Source organism: Heptranchias perlo, chromosome 28 (assembly GCF_035084215.1).
Source record: "Heptranchias perlo isolate sHepPer1 chromosome 28, sHepPer1.hap1, whole genome shotgun sequence".
Taxonomy (NCBI): Eukaryota; Metazoa; Chordata; class Chondrichthyes; order Hexanchiformes; family Hexanchidae; genus Heptranchias; species Heptranchias perlo.
The window spans coordinates 6934181-6948138 of record NC_090352.1 but is presented as its reverse complement, the minus strand read 5'-3'; the positions used below and the strand labels follow the sequence as shown (position 1 = coordinate 6948138).

The 13958-nt window shown below is 45.8% G+C and overlaps 1 protein-coding gene across 3 annotated transcripts in view; it reads right to left on the bottom strand.

The window, feature by feature from the left end:
• The window catches only part of ap2b1 (adaptor related protein complex 2 subunit beta 1), a 201366-nt gene extending 195983 nt beyond the window's left edge, over positions 1-5383 (bottom strand). For 2 of the 3 annotated variants that reach the window (XM_068007981.1, XM_068007983.1), the window contains exon 1: positions 5264-5383. The gene's annotated coding sequence lies outside the window, so the exon portion shown is untranslated. Of the gene's footprint in view, positions 1-1096; positions 1248-5263 lie in introns of all 3 variants that reach the window. The other variant, XM_068007982.1, reaches the window with a different exon arrangement.
• Between the last annotated feature and the right edge of the window lie 8575 nt (positions 5384-13958).

Genomic DNA, 13958 nt, shown 5'->3' with positions numbered 1-13958 from the left:
GAAATGGTATTATAAAGGTTTAGCTATCAGCTTACTGCCCTTCTTCGTCCTCTTTGTCTCCTGGGTGGTGGGGGGGGGGGGGGGGGGGGGGGAGGTTGTTTATTTCTCTCTCTCTTGAAGCTTCCTCTAAAATCTTTGGTGCCTTAATGCCTTACCTAGGCAGTCTGCTCCATCCTTTAGCTGGGTCTGATGGATTCTGCATTCTGCGCTTTTGCTACAACAGCTCGATGTTTATTCATCGTACTCATTTTTTCTTCATAATTGTTTTCTTTTTAAATTTGTTCTCGGGGTGTGGCCAACAGCAAGGCTGAATTTACTGCCCATGCCTAGTTGCCCTGGTCATTACAGCAGAGTGGCTGGCTTGGGCACTTCAGAGGGCATTAAGAGTGAACCGTAGAGTGTGGAGTCACAAGTAGGCCAGGCCTGGGAAGAGCGACAGATCCCATCCCTAAAGGACATTAGTGAGCCAGTTGGGTTTTTACAACAAAACATCAGCTTTCATGGTCATATTTTCTGGTGCTAGCCCACAGATTGCCAGATCTGGGTCAATGAAATTTCACACCTTGCCGTGGTGAATAATGACCTCAAGACCCCATAGCTACTACACTACTGTACTCTCATTGTACCTATGTATTCTCCTTAATTTATTACACATTGATAGCATTTACATAATAAACTGTTTTAAGAAAGGACGCAGCTAAATACGAACGGAAACAAATAAATTCTGTTGAAGGAAACAAAATTCCTCCTAACCCTAGAAATTCTATTGTTGGTCGGAAATTAAATCTGTCACGGTTAAAGTTGTGTGATGGGTAAATCACACTGTCCTTACAATTGGAACAAAGACTGAAGGGATGAAAGTCTCCTCTTCAGTGCTGGCTGTAAAATGTTAATAATAGGACTTGGGATTTCTTTGAAAACAGGGGCATTGCAAAGTGTCTTTGTGTCTCGTATAAACTGGTGACTTACAAGAGGAGCAGCCGTGATTTACATTGTGGTGTCCTCACTAGCAAAGAGAACTGACACCTACAGTCAAACAGAGGAGCTGAGCAGTACAAGTTACCCACAGGCTCGGTCAGCAGGCACCTGCACAGACCTAGCGGATATCAGTATCCTTTTTCTTCCTGCATTCTGACCGGGAGCTCAGCTGACACGGAGCAAGGCAGTAAACTCTCGCCGACCGCTTTTGTTCACTGGTGATTTGGAGACAGGGATCGAGGCACTGGGGTCCACATGCGCAGACAATACTAAAATGGGAGAAAAAGTAAATAGTTCTGAAAGACGGTGGAACAGGCAAAGAAGTGGCAGATGGAATTCAATATCAGTAAATGTGAGGTGGTACATTTTAGTAAATAAAAATTAAAAGTAATAATTATATTTTGAATGGAGGAAAGCTGAGTGATGTAGAAGAGCTGAGGGATTTCGGGGATCAGGTTCACAGGACGTTAATAGTCACCCCACATTACAACAGTGACTATACTTCAAAAGTACTTTATTGGCTCTAAAGCACTTTGGGACGTCACGAGGTTGTGAAAGGCGCTATATAAATGCAAGTTCTTTTTCTTTATAAGGCTGTAATAAAAGCTAGTGAAATACTAAGTTTTATGGCAAGAGGTATGGAATATAAAACTCAAGATGTAATGGTAAAACCATATAAAACCTTAGTGAGACCATATTTGGGGCAGAAGGTCCAGTGCAGATTCACTCGAATGTTGCCTGGTATGAGGAAATAGAAATATGAAAAAGGACTTGAATAATTGGGCCTGTTTTTGTTAGAACAGAGGAGGTTAAGGCATGATTTGACAGAGATATTTACAATTATGAAGGGATGAGGCAGAGTAGACAGAAATAGGCTGTTTCCAGTGATTGAGGGGTTGAGAACAAGAGAACAGAGATATAATATAAGATGAACCAAGGTTAGGATTAGGGCAGGAGAAACATTTTTACACGGAGGATTGAGGCTCTCAAATGCACAACCAATGTAAGTAATTGAAGAGACCATGTCAATATTTACGAAATGGTTGATAGGTGTTTGAAGCAAAGCCGGATAAAGGGATCTGGGAACAGGGCGGGCACATGAGATTAGGACTACTGCTCATGTGCAGGATAAACATGAACGTGGACTGGTTGAGCTGAACAGCCTGTTTCTGTTGTAATTTCTACGTGATTCATCACTTCTTCCAATAAGCGGGAGATTTGTGGCACACTGTAGTCAGGAGACATAAAAGGGGAAGTTCTTTCATTGAAACAACTTCCCCTTTAAGCAGGGTAAAACCCAATAAGCTAGCAAATCCCAATGAAGTCTTCAAAGCTCTGCACCCATCTTAGCCTCAGGGTGCTACAGGATCCCAGAGAACCTCAACTAAAGCCAGCTGCAGATCAAATGGGGGTGCCCAGTGCTGCCAGATGGTCAGTGCAGTCAGGCTGGCAGAAGCTAACGGGATTAACTTTTAACCTACGTTCAGCAAAAACACAGGTGGCAAGAGGAGCTTTCCCCGATTACAGCAACGAGGGGCTTGGCCTTTCCAATACTCCTCAGCAGCCAACACCAGGCCTGAGCAGGGACTCTGAACTAAATATCGCACTTGCCTGAATATGACTATCACATGACAGGTCACGGACCAGCAGGGAGAGCATTCATTTGTGTAGCGGAATTATTATCACCTTTCCCATTTCTGCAGTTGGCTCAACTATACAGTTTTTTAGCACTTTTTACTCATCTAAAATATTAATTTATTAACAATGTGCTGGAACAATCTTGAAGCTGCCCCAGGATGTTGCCAGTTCTAAACACTCACAGGTTCATTTTGCTTTTTTTTTTCCACTGCTGCAGGTACCGACTGAGAATCAAGTCCATCGCAGGGACTCCTGGATTCATGCCACAGTTCAGTATAGTGGAAACTGCCCTCACTTGCTCTCACAGAAGCCATCCCCCACCCCGAGCATCTATAAGATCACTACAGCCTTTTTAAAGAGCAACCCCTCACAGCACTGGAAACCACTGCAGCTTTTGATCACAAAGGCTTGCCTCCTGGTACCCACTAAAAGCCTGCTCACATACTTCACACTCACTACTGTAGCCAGAAACAGGGATGACTTCATCCAGCCACGTGTCTGCTCATCAGCAAGTTACAGGTCATTATCCTAGCAACAGTTTACAGCCTGTGAAGGCTGAGATTTTAATATGCTGAAAATATCTCCACTTGTAAGCTATTGAAGATAAAAGAGAGTAGGAACAAGCCTTTCCTTCTTCTTAAGATGCATGATTAAACATTGCTGAAAAACCAGCAGGCGTTAGACAATTTATAAAATGTTAATATCAACTAGATACAAAAATAGGAATTAAAATTCTGCCAGATCACTGACATTCTCTTGAGAACACATGTAATCCAGGACTTTTAATAGCCGAGCATTCATTCTCCCTCAAGGTTCAAACGTGAATAATTGGTCACTAGGGTGCGGTGCGAAGGACATCCAGCACTGGGTCAACACCCTCAGGAGAGATAGGAAAGGGAGGGATTAAATTTTGAGAGAAGGAAAAAAAAGAGCAAAGTAAAATTGGATCCTGGATTAAAAACAGAGCGTAATTTAGTATTTGGCAACCCCCTCCCCCACCACCAAGACTCTCCTTTCCTAGATCAGCATCTGTTTTTCTTGCACATCGCTAAGAAGTTTCTTGGGGTGTTCTTGATGTTAGCAGGGCTAAATAAATGCAGGAGTTATTTAGCATATTGGTACCAATATTGTATTGCAAAATACCACAATGATCCCAATTCACCTCCAATTGCTTCCGCCAACAGTGAAAGACCTGTAACCACCAATACTTTACCCTGCTGTGCAGCTTAACTCCTCGCACAGGTGGGAAAGGTTAAAACCTACAATGGCACTGCTGACTGTTTTTCATTGTCCAAGTGGCCTTTCTTCCTTTGTGAGAATCTGTGAGCTATTCAACTATGGGGGAGTCACAGCCAAGTCTGATTCTGCCTTACTGGAAATTGGATGTTGCGCTAAAAGTTTCTGGACAGCAATCAGGAGTGGGAACCTGGACTGTTTATTTTTGTTTGTTTGTTTCCCCCTTCCCTAGCCCATGGGGACTGAGACCAATGTAAACAGTCCAGCTGCATCCCTGTCAGAGATCAGTTAACTCATCGCAGATCTGGAATCCAGAATCCAGCTTGGGATCTTCAGTTCTGCACGGCTCCACGCTGTGCTTTTAACCCCTAGAGTTCATTCCCGGGGGGGGGGGGATGTCTCCACACAGATTTCAGCTGTAGATTAGTTTACACTTTGAGGGCCTGACACAGTTCGATGTCTCTAAGATCTATTTTACTATTGAAATAATTTGATAACGATGGTCGGAGGGAGCTTTATCCCTACTAATTGTCATCTGAGACTACCTCACCCGCGCTAGAGCTGCAGGCCATCAATTCTCCCACTCAACCTGTGGGGTATCCGAATCAACCCTGGTTGCCAAGCGACAGAACACACTGCCCCTCCAAAAGGCCACACTCTGCCTCTGTTCCACTGGGCTGCAGCAATTCGAGCCCTTAATCTCACAGCGGCAGCCACTGCTACTGATACAACAGCGGTGACACAATATTGATGGAAAACCATCCAGGAAACCACACCACGCATGCCTTTCGCCTACATAGCCCACCCAGTTCACTGGACATCAAATCCTCCACTTATACTGCAGGGTGGATTCGACAACACTTGCACGATTAACGCAAAGTCAGACGCGGGGCCCCTCTCGTTCCGGTCGCAGATCCTCCCCGGTGCCGGGGGAAGGTCACACGCAGCTGCACCGACGGTCAGAAAACAAAATGGCAGAGCCAACGCCACCGACAGCAGCCGTTCGCCACGGCTACGGTGGCTTTCGGAAACCACCTGCGAGCCCTCGCTGGCTGTCTAGGGTGCACGGGGGGGGGGGGGGGGGGGGGCAAAAGGGTCTGATATTTACCAACATCGTGGGCACGAGCCGGGCACGGTGGCCAGGGTGCAGATCCCACCAGCTGGGTGGATATTACAGACCCTGCCCAAAAGAGGGGGGGGGCAGGGGGCACCGGCAGGCCGTCACCTACCCCTCCCCCAGCCTCTGGGGCGGGGGGGGGGGGGAAAGGGAGTGGGGATCAGCCCAGCCAACCCGAGGCTGGGCGGAGCCCCGGCAGGAAAGAGCGAGGCCTGGAGGCAGCTTAGGCCGGAACCCGGGGTCCGCAGGCAGAGAGAGAGAGAGAGGGTAAGGTTTGAGAAGCGAAAGACCGACCTGTGAGGAGCCGGGCGGGCGGGCAGACTGAGAGAGAGAGAGAGCCGAGCTGGAGCCGGAGACACCCGGAGGGAGGAAGGAGGAGCGAGCGCTGTGTGCCGGGCAAAGCGGTCCCCGGGAGGCCGAGCCGGAAGTGGGCGGGGGAGAGTGGGAGGGGTTGAGCAGCAGGCAGCCCTGGTGCTGTGGACACTCAATGACCCTCGTGTAATGCAGGCACCACCGAGCAACCCTCCCCGCAGCACTGACCGTCTTACAATCTGCACCCATATGTTGTACAATCAGCACCACCACCTTCTACCAGGGAAGCTGGATTAGGATCCTGTCTGAAAGGGTCAGAGCCACAGAGAGGAAGGCTTGGCCTCTTCACTGCATCCTGGCCAACATTCCTCCCTTAAACAACATCACTAAAGATTATCTGGTCATTTATATCATTTGCTGTTCGTGGGAGCTGGCTGTGCGCAAATTTGGCTGCCGTGTTTCTCCTACGTGAGGATTGAATACACTTCCAAAGTACTTCATTGGCTGCGATGCTCAGTTTGGGTTCCGCCAGGACCACTCGGCTCCAGACCTCATTACAGCCTTGGTCCAAACATGGACAAAAGAGCTGAATTCCAGAGGTGAGGTGAGAGTGACTGCCCTTGACATCAAGGCAGCATTTGACCGAGTGTGGCACCGAGGAGCCCTAGTAAAATTGAAGTCAATGGGAATCAGGGGGAAAACTCTCCAGTGGCTGGAGTCATACCTAGCACAAAGGAAGATGGTAGTGGTTGTTGGAGGCCAAGCATCTCAGCCCCAGGACATTGCTGCAGGAGTTCCTCAGGGCATTGTCCTAGGCCCAACCATCTTCAGCTGCTTCATCAATGACCTTCCCTCCATCATAAAGGTCAGAAACGGGGATGGTCGCTGATGATTGCACAGTGTTCAGTTCCATTCGCAACCCCTCAAATAATGAAGCAGTCCGAGCCTGCATGCAGCAAGACCTGGACAACATCCAGGCTTGGGCTGATAAGTGGCAATAACATTCGCACCAGACAAGTGCCAGGCAATGACCATCTCCAACAAGAGAGAGTCTAACCACCTCCCCTTGACATTCAATGGCATTACCATCGCCGAATTCCCCACCATCAACATCTTGGGGGTCACCATTGTCCAGAAACTTAACTGGACCAGCCATATAAATATTGTGGCTACAAGAGCAGGTCAAAGGCTGGGTATTCTGCAGCGAGTGACTCACCTCCTGACTCCCCAAAGCCTTTCCACCATCTACAAGGAATACTCTCCACTTGCCTGGATGAATGCAGCTCCAACAACACTCAAGAAGCTCGACACCATCCAGGACAAAGCAGCCCGCTTGATTGGCACCCCATCAACCACCCTAAACATTCACTCCCTTCACCACCGGCGCACAGTGGCTGCAGTGTACCATCCACAGGATGCACTGCAGCAACTCGCCAAGGCTTCTTCAACAGCACCTCCCAAACCCCCGACCTCTACCACCTAGAAGGACAAGGGCAGCAGGCATATGGGAACAACACCACCTGCACGTTCCCCTCCAAGTCACACACCATCCTGACTTTCCTTCATAGTCACTGGGTCAAAGTTTTGGAGCTCCCTACCCAACAGCACTCCGGGAGAATCTTCACCACACAGAAGGTTCAAGAAGGCAGCTCACCACCACCTTGTCAAGGGCAATTAGGGATGGACAATAAATGCTGGCCTCGCCAGCGACACCCACATCCCACGAACGAGTAAAAAAAAAGTACGCAAGGATTGCAATTACAGTGCAATTTTTCAAAATAAAAGAAAGTGAGTAGAATTCATTGTAGAGTTGGATCATCACAACTTTTTCAAAATACATATATGTACTTACCAAACAGGGGGAACATCCTATTTTTGTTACACCGTCATCTATTCTGCATGATACTGCTGTAAACCAAGTCACACACCATCCCAACTTGGAAATATGTCGCCGTTCCTTCATCGTCGCTGGATCAAAATCCTGGAATTCCCTACCTAACAGCACTGTGGGAGAACCTTCACCACACGGACTGCAGCAGTTCAAGAAGGTGGCTCACCACCACTTTCTCAAGGGCAATTAGGGATGGGTAATAAATGCTGACCTTGCCAGTGATGCCCACATCCAATGAATAAATAAAAATATCATAGTAGGTACAGCACAGGAGGAGGCCATCGGCCCATCATGCCTGTGCCGGCTCTTTGAAAGAGCTAGCTAATGGTCCCATTCCCCTGCTCTTTCCCCATAGCCCTGTAAATTATTTCCCTTCAAGTACTTATCCGATTCCCTTTTGAATGTTACTATTGAATCTGCTTCCAGCACCCTTTCAGGCAGTGTACATTCCAGATCATTACAACTCGCTGCATAAAAAAATGTTTCCTCATGTTGACTTTCGCTCTTTTGCCAATCTACTTAAAGCTGTAACCTCTGGTTACCGACTCTTCCACCACTTGAAGCAGTTTCTCCTTATTTACTCCAATCAAAAATAGGCAAAAGGAAGCCCAGACACCTGATTTTACCTCTTTTTTGGCGCCTTAGTTAAGGAGGGCTGTCAATGCTGTGGAGACAGTGCAGAAGAGATTCACTTAAGATGATGCCAAGGATGACAGGCTCTAGTTATGAGGAGACACTAGAGAAACTGTGGCTCTTTTCATTAGAAGAAAGAGGCTTAAGGAGAGATCTGATAGAGGTGTTCAAATTTATGAAGGGTTTTAATGAGGGAAATTGGGGAAAACCATTTAAATTAAGATAATTGACAAAAGAACCAGTGGGGGATGAGGAAAAAAATTTAGGCAGCGGGTTGTTATGATCTGGAATGCACTGCCTGAAAGTGTGATGGAAGCAGAGATTTGGATGAGCTCAAGTTTATGGAAGGGGGACGATGGAAAGCCGGCCAGGAGAGCATTAAAAATAGTCAAGTCTAGAGGTGACAAAAACATGGATGAGGATTACAGCAGTAGATGGACTGAGGCAGTGGTGGAGACGGGCAATGTTATGGAGGTGGAAGTAGATGGTCATCGTGATACAAAAGATAAAAGATAAAGGGTCGGAAGCTCAGCTTAGAGTCAGGGTAACAAACAGTCTGGTTCACCCTGAGACTATGGCTGGGGAATGCAGTTTGTGAAGGACACCAAAGGCAATGACATGGGCTTCCCAATGTTTAATTGGAGGAAATTGCGGGTCATCCAGGATTGGATGTCGGACGAGCAGTCTGACAACACATAGGCAATGGAGGGGTCAGCAGAGGTGGTGGTGAGGTATCATAGAATCCTACAGCACAGAAGGCCATTCGGCCCATTGTGCCTATGCCGGCAACAAGAGCAGGAAGTCATCAGCGTACATGTGGAACCTAACGTCATGTCCAGATGATGTCACCAAGGGGCAGCATGTAGATGAGAAATAGGAGGGGGCCTAGGATAGATCCTTGAGGGACATCTAGAGGTAATGGGTGCGAGGGCGGGAAGAGAAGCCATTGTAGGAGATTCTCTGGCTGTGATTGGATAGTTAAGAGTGGAACCAAACGAGGGCAGTCCCATTCAACTGGACAATGGAGAAGAGACGTTGGAGGAGGATGGTAGAGAAGCCGAGAAGGATGAGGAGGCACAGAACATCATTTACGCAAAAGTTACCCACAGTCACTCTTCCCCATCCAACTTCCTGCCCCAGTTTATGAAGTCATTCTGCCCCCTCCAGACCCAGATCACAGAGACACTGCGTCCCATCAATTCACAAAGACGCTCTCTCCTCCAACCTGCCTAGTTCATTCTGGCACACTTCTCCCTCGCAATTCAACATGGCATTCTTCTTTCCTGCCAACCCAGCTCAGACTGGTGCTCTCCTTCATCCCCATTCAAATTGGCAGTCTTTTTACCCTCCTCAGTTCAAGCCTGCACTCCTTCCTCCTCCCTCAGTTCATGAAGCACTCCACCCCCCCAATTCAGTTCAAGCTGACACCCTTCCACCCTATCCCCCCAAATTTAAGCTGGCACTTTCCTTCCCCACTTCCTCTCCAGTTAATGTTGGCACTCTCCTCCCTGGAAGCACTACTCCAGTTTCACTTCTCTTCTTCCCCAAAGCACCACTCCCAGTTTCTGCTTCCTTCAATTGATAACTATCTATTCTCCCCTTCACTACCATCCATTCCCCCTTGCCTTTCCCTTCATTGCCATCCATTTCACCTTCATCACTATACATCTGCCTTGTCCCTCCCTTCATTGACATCCATTTATGCTGCCCCCTCCCCCTTCTTATCTCATCCCTCCTTACCAGGGAGGGATCTGGTAGCAATAGCAAAAGTTTAAAAATAAATAAACAGATGAGTGTAAAGGTAAGGCCAGAGTAAGGAATAACATAAACAGTCAAGGAACAAATACAATTATAAATCAGAAGTATAAAAGGATTGTTAAAAATAAAGTAAATGGAACAACTATTAAAGATGAATTAAACTTCCTGTACAGCAATGTACAAAGTGTCCAAAATAAAACGGGGGAACTGGAGGCAATAATCCCTATCAAGGAACCAGATGTAGTAGGCATAACCGAAACCATGGCTACATAAAGAACAGGACTGGCAGCTAAATATTGCAGGCTACAACATAATCAGGAAGGAGAGGGAAGGAAGGTGGCGGGGGGGGGGGGGCGTGGAGTAGCTGTACTAATTAGAGATAACATAACGGCAGTAGAAAAAAGGGACATAATTAACAGAAGGTTAGAAACAGAATCCATGTGCATTGAAATAAAAGATAAGAGATCAATCACGCTAATAGGAGATTCTACAGACCACCTAGTGGAATGGAGCTGGAGGAAGAAATATGTAAGCAAATATGTGAAATGAGTAAAGGGCGTAGAATAATAATCATGGGAGATTTTAACTACCCCCAAATAAACTGGCAAGAAGAGGTTGGTAAAGAGGTACAGGGAATAGAGTTTTTACAATGTGTACAGGACTCCTTTCTTACTTTCTTACCGAGTATGTAAAAAGCCCAACAAGAGAGGAAGCACTGCTCGATCTAGTGTTGGGAAATGAACGAGAACAGATAAAAGGAGTGAGCGTAGGGGTACATCTAGGCAATAGAGATCACAACACAATAAGGTTTAAGATAAAGATTGAGAAGGACATAAGAAAGACAAAGACCAAAGTAATAAATTGGAAAAAAGCTAATTTTCAGGGGATGAGAATGGAACTAGAGAAAATAAACTGGAAAAATGTACTGATAAATAAAGAAAGGGAACAGCAGTGGGAATATTTAAAATGGTGATCAATAGAATCCAGGAGAAATGTGTCCCACTAAAAGCAAGAAGAAACTAGCCGGTAATGATAAAGCATTGGATGAAGAAAGAAATAAGGGCAAAATTGAAACTAAAGAAAAAGGCACACACTAAGTACATAGACAACAAAGGAGAGCATGACAAAAGGCAATTCAAAAAGGTAAGGGAAGAAGTTTAAAAAAACAATTAGGAAGGCAAAGAGAAACTACGAAATTAAATTATCAAGGAATATAAAAAGAAATAGTACAGTATTTTACAGATACATAAATAACAAAAGAAAAATCAGGATAGGGATAGGGCCACTAAGGGATGCACAGGATAAACTCACAGGTAATGACAGTGAAATGGCAGAAATATTAAATAATTATTTTGCCTCAGTATTTACCAGGGAGACTAACATGATGAGCATGACATTAGAAGAACAGGTCAAAAAAAGATATAAAGACATTTAAGATAAAAAGGGGGGAGATAATTGATAAACTAATCAAACTTATAGGGGGTAAAACCCCCAGTCCGGATGGATTGCATCTGCGCATATTAAAAGAAGTTAGGGAAGAGATAGCAGAGGCACTATTACTTATATATAAAAATTCAGTGGAAAAGGGAATAGTGCCAAAGGACTGGTGGACAGCTAATGTGATTCCTATATTTAAAAAGGGAGATAGAACCAATCCAGGGAACTATAGACCAGTTAGTTTAATGTCGGTGGTAGGAAAGATAATGGAATCCTTACTCAAAGATGTAATAGAAAAACATCTAGAAACCGAAAATACAATAAAGAGTAGTCAGCACGGATTTCAAAAAGGGAAGGTCATGCTTGACCAACCTTACTGAATACTTTGAAGAACTAACAGAAAGGGTAGACAAGGGTAATGTAGTAATATTTGGATTTTCAAAAGGCCTTCGATAAGTTACCGCATAGTAGACTCATGATTAAGGTCAGAGCATGTGGACTCACGTGACAAGTAGCAGAATGGATAGTAAGCTGGCTACAAAGCAGAAAACAGAGAGTCGGGATTAAAGGTAGTTACTCAGACTGGCAAAATGTGGGAAGTGGTGTTCGCAAGGGCCGGTGCTGGGACCACTGTTGTTCATCATCTACGTAAATGATTTGCACTCTGGAATCAGAAGTACAATTTGGAGGAGGGGGGGTACAGTTAATACTGAGGAGGACTGCAACAAAATACAGGAAGACATTAATAAACTTGCAGAATAGGTGTATAATTGCACAAATGAATTTCAATATAGGTAAGTGTGAGGTATTACATTTTGGTAGGAAGAGTATGGTGGGGGGGGGGCACATACTGCTTGGATAGTGAGTCTAAATGGGGTAGAGGAGCAGAGAGATCTGGGGGTACAGATACACAAATCACTAAAAGTAACAATGAAAGTTAATAAGGCCATAAAAAAAGCAAACCAAGCACTAGGGTTCATTTCTAAAGGGATAGAATTGAAAAGAGAGAAATTATGTTAAAACTTATATAGAACCTTAATTAGACTACACGGAGTATTGTGAACAGTTTTGGTCTCCATATTATAAAAATGATAAGAGGCACTGAAGAAGGTGCAAAAAGATTTACTTGGATGATACCAGAACTGAGAGGTTATACCTATCAAGAGAGATTTTCTCTAGAAAAGACTGAGGGGTGACCTGATAGAGATCTTTAAGATCATGAAAGAGTTTGATAGAGTAGACATGGAGAAGATGTTTCCACTTGCAGGTGAGACCAGTAGTGGGGGCCATAAATATAAGATAGTCACTAGGATTCAATCATTTAAAACGTACTGGTATATGCACTTGAAGTGCCGTAACCTACAAGGCTACAGACCAAGAGCGAGAAAGTGGGATTTTGCTGGATAACGGGATTTAGCTGAATAGCTCTTTCTTGGCTGGCACAGGCACCATAGGCCGAATGGCCTCCTTCTGCACTGTAAGTATCTATGATTCTTCTATAACTAATAAATCCAATAGGGAATTCAGAAGAAACTTCTTTACCTAGAAAATGGTTAGAATGTGGAACTCACTACCACAAGTAGTTGAATGTAAGGAATCTTACAACACCAGGTTATAGTCCAACAATTTTATTTTAAAATCACAAGCTTTTGGAGATTATCTCCTTCGTCAGGTGAGTAGTGAATGAGAGGTTCTCAAATCACATATCTTCTATTAGGCTGGAACACCATCACACCAATCAAAGGTGTTGTTGGTGTTCAGACAGGTTAGCCATGGAAAACAGTAGGTCCCAGTATGCTGAATACACATTGTGTCAAATTACACAGACAGAGAGAAAGAGATCCGAAAGGCAGAAAGAGGGAGAGAGAATGAGAGAATTTCCAGTTGTATTAAAAGCAGATAACTTTTTTTTTCCTTGCTGGTGGGGTTACGTGTAGCGTGACATGAACCCAAGATCCCGGTTGAGGCCGTCCTCATGGGTGCAGAACTTGGCTATCAATTTCTGCTCGACGATTTTGCGTTGCCGTGTGTCTCGAAGGCTGCCTTGGAGAACGCTTACCCGAAGATCGGTGGCTGAATGTCCTTGACTGCTAAAGTATTCCCCGACTGGGAGGGAACCCTCCTGTCCGGCGATTGTTGCGCGGTGTCCGTTCATCCGTTGTCGCAGCGTCTGCATGGTCTCGCCAATGTACCATGCTCCGGGGCATCCTTTCCTGCAACGTATGAGGTAGACAACGTTGGCCGAGTCACAGGAGTATGAACCATGTACCTGGTGGGTGGTGTCCTCTCGTGTGATGGTGGTATCTGTGTCGATGATCTGGCATGTCTTGCAGAGGTTGCTGTGGCAGGGTTGTGTGGTGTCGTGGACGCTGTTCTCCTGAAAGCTGGGTAATTTGCTGCGAACAACGGTCTGTTTGAGGTTGGGTGGCTGTTTGAAGGCGAGTAGTGGAGGCGTGGGGATGGCCTTAGCGAGGTGTTCGTCGTCATCGATGACATGTTGAAGGCTGCGGAGAACATGATGTCGTTTCTCCGCTCCGGGGAAGTACTGGACGATGAAGGGTACTCTGTTGGTTGCGTCCCATGTTTGTCTTCTGAGGAGGTCTATGCGATTCTTCGCTGTGGTCCGTCGGAACTGTCGATCGACAAGTCGAGCGTCATATCCCGTTCTTACGAGGGCGTCTTTCAGCGTCTGTAGGTGTCCATCGCGTTCCTCCTCGTCTGAGCAGATCCTGTGTATTCGTAGGGCCTGTCCATAGGGGATGGCCTCTTTGACGTGGTTAGGGTAGAAGCTGGAAAAGTGGAGCATCGTGAGGTTGCTACGCCATGTTCTCCGCAGTCTTCAACATGTCATCGATGATGACGAACACCTCGCTAAGGCCATCCCCACGCCTCCACTACTCGCCTTCAAACAGCCACTCAACCTCAAACTGACCATCGTTCGCAGCAAATTACCCAGCT